The following is a 3,688-nucleotide window of genomic DNA, read 5'->3' on the forward strand; positions in this document are numbered from 1 at the left end:
CGTTTCAAAACTCTTTTTAAATTTCAGTAGTATTTTTTAATAAAATATCAAAAAAATATGTCAAATTGGTTTTTGAAGTATAGGTGGGACAAATTTTTTCAATGTTGTATTTTTTAAGAAAATGACGTTTTTCTTAGCTTTAAAAAACCGAATCCCATACAGAAGGAGTTCTCTACTCTGTATTCTCTCCTTTTCTATGGAACCTCTCGGTTTTATGCCAATTTTTTCATCGGGTGGGTTACCTCTCGTTTTATGACGTTTTACTTAGCTTTAAAATCTCAAACTCATTATATTTGTAGTGGGTTAGGATCAAAGAAAAGCTTTTGTATTTAACAACTTTTATATATGATAAATTTTATATTTTATGTACATTGCAATAGACACTAAATTAGACAAGACTTTATTTATTAAGATACAATAGCAAACAAACGGACAAGCATTTATATAAACGTACGATTAAACTAAAAATCTAAGAAATAAAAAAACACATGTAAAGGCTTGGGCATGTGTTGAAAGCTCATAAATTCAAATGAAACGGCTTGGGGTAGGTGGCATGCTGAAGCGGCTTAGATCCAGGGTGTAGCGGCTTGGGCATGTGTTGAAAGCTCATAAATTCAAATGAAACGGCTTGGGGGTAGGTGGCATGCTGAAGCGGCTTAGATCCAGGGCGAAACGGCTCGGCTTGTACTTGTAGCGGCTCGGCTGACGTGTAGCGGCATAAAGCCGGTTCAGGTAAGAGGGACACGTGTCCGCTTGGTTGTGGCTGGATTGAAGGTGCATAAAAATGAGAGTTCACTTGGATGGGCTGACATGTGTAGGGGCATAAAGCCTGGTCAAATGGCTATTTTGGTAAAAGGCCTGGTCAAGCGGCTACTGCTGTAATTTTCCCAATATATAATTGTGATATCTCTTTGTGATTCAGACGAATAAAAAGGCAAGTCGTGTTCGTATTCTAGCACTCGTTCGTTGTACCTCGGTGTCTCACACGGTTAATTATTAACCAGAAGGTATATTTAATCTCATCGGTAGATTAATTGTTTTATGTATCGTATTTGCATATTTGTAACCATGATCCTGTTCGATTCACTTTTGGTATTGATTATTTATATTTATTCCGCTGCGTTTTTATTAATTATATATTTTATTTAATAAAATATGTCAAACCCGTTTTGATAAAACTAAAAATTGACACCACTGAATTCCAACATACTTCGCATATACAATTTGTCCATGTTAAAATATGCTAACATCTTCTAGATGTAGTATGAGTGATAGACAAATCCATAAACATATACTCAAGCTGCATGCTAAGGCTTAATTTAGTTGTGCCAAGGTCTTTCATTTTAATCTATATTTTATATTAGAGATCAAATGATGACGTGCATGCCATGGAAACTATTCTCACAAATTATTTACCCTCATACGCCCTTGCAACTTCCTCGTCCTACAATCTACTATTTTCACTTTAACTGATTACACGGCGTACCTTTAGTAATCTATGCTATACGTAACTTAGACTGTCTCCAACGCCTCCCTTAGTCTCCCGTCCGTGCCACGCTGGAGTCGTCCCTCGTGTTGGAGATCAGTGTCCGAAGATGAGGAGCCCGTGCAGAAGGGCATGTGTTTGCCTCTATCCAAACGTTGTGGTGGGCCCAGTCGTTCCACAAGGTTTGTATCTCCTCTGTTGATCTGATCTCCCTCATATCATTTTTTTTGTCATCTGGTCTACGCATACATGAACAGAGAAGGAGAGATGTGAGTGGTTTGCTGATGTGGTGACTGGTGTACTGGTGCTGCTACGGTGGTGCGATCATAGGGTTGCTGTGTCGACGACGGTGGCGTACGTTTCTAAAAGAGAGAAGAGAGAGGTGGGTTTTCGTATATAAGAAATAGTTTTTATCTCTTTGTAATGTGTGGACAGAATAAAGAAAGAGATGGGTATGTGATTTTTTTTGCTATTTTTTAGGCCCCCCTTATTCCCACACCCCCTAGATCTTATTTTCACATCCCTAGTGTATACGGGCCGTATACAAAATATACGGCCCGTATAGAATGTTTTTGAAAAGGAAAATGCGCAGAGAATGTTTTTTTTTATTTATTATATACGGCCCGTATATAGTTATACGAGCCGTATGCAAGTGTATACGATTTATAAAAAGTATACGGCTCAATGGATTTATTTCTGAGGTTTTTGATGTTTACCAAATGTATACGGGCCGTATAACTGTATACGGGCCGTATAACTGTATACGGGCCGTATAGATTAATGTTTTTCAATTATCACGTTTTTTCCCGTAAAAGCACCATCATTCTAGGGTTTCAATTATCACGTTTTTTCCCGTAAAAGCACCATCATTCTAGGGTTTCTAAACTCTTCATCACCATGGTTTTCAGGACCGGATCGGACATTGAACCGTACGCCTTACTGGTTCACTGGTTGAACCGGTTTGACCGGTCGGACCGGATTTACAAACCGGATGACACAATATATATATATATATATATATATATAATATATTTAAACCCCTTCAACTTCAACAACCCTTAAACTTCAACAACCCTTCAACTTTTCAGCTTAGTGCTTACATATCTTTTTCATAAAATCAAACCACAAATCTGTTCCATTCTCTCTCAAAGAAAAACCCTTATCTCCGAATCTGATGATAGTATAAAAGTTATCGTCAAGGATCAGGTTAGATTTTCATCAAATGTTGTTGAAATTAACCATCAATCCTTATGATCTGTTCATGTTTTGACTTTTGGTGACAATACGCATGTTTTTGTGATATTTGTTGAGGGCCCGAACCCCGGTTGGACCGGTTGAACCAGCCGGTCCGAACCGGTTACGAAAACCATGTTCATCACCTTTAAACAACGTTGATCGGAACACGCCGCTTAAATCGGAGCACAAGTAGAGTAACGTTACCGATCAGTCCGTTGATCAAGTAACTAGCAGAAGAACCCGACACAAACAAGTTCTCCACAGTTTGTTATTCAGATCTCTGTTCGGTCATCTTTCCAAACTACAACACACGATAACTTTAAACTTTATAGTGTGTGATTTGACCAGGAAATGATTGGAGGTGATTGCTACCTTTAATAAGCTGTCATAGTTGTCAAATTCGATTTCAACAAATCTTTTCCTTTTCCTTCAATTTCTAGAACATTCTCCGTAACATGAAGACGTGTCGGGTTCTTCTACTAGTGGTATTTTAATGAAGTATTGAAGATTGAATGTGCAAACCCAACCGTTTTTTACCACGGAAACGGTGGCTATGTGAAATACAAACCGCAACCGTTTTTTACTACGGAAACGGTGGCTATGCGAAATACAAACCGCAATCTTTTGTGACTATGGGAAACACAAGTTTTCTTTTTGAGCTTGATGGATGTCTGTTATCTCAGTTGAGGCGGGCATTGTTTAAATCTGAATATAAGTAGATGTTACGTGTAACTTCATTAAACCAAGAACAAAGCCTATTTCGAAACACATATGTTCGTATCAGCGTTGTTTATCACCCTGTGTGAGCATTGGAAACCCGACAAACAGTCTTGACAACTGTGACAGCTTATCTATCTGTGTGTGTCACATCCATCCTGTTATAGCAATCGATATGATTAATTTTACAGATTTTTTTCTAATTAGCGTTGTTAACTACCAAAAGAATGCATACACAAATAGTTCTAG

This window comes from Helianthus annuus, chromosome 9 (assembly GCF_002127325.2).
Source record: "Helianthus annuus cultivar XRQ/B chromosome 9, HanXRQr2.0-SUNRISE, whole genome shotgun sequence".
Taxonomy (NCBI): domain Eukaryota; kingdom Viridiplantae; phylum Streptophyta; class Magnoliopsida; order Asterales; family Asteraceae; genus Helianthus; species Helianthus annuus.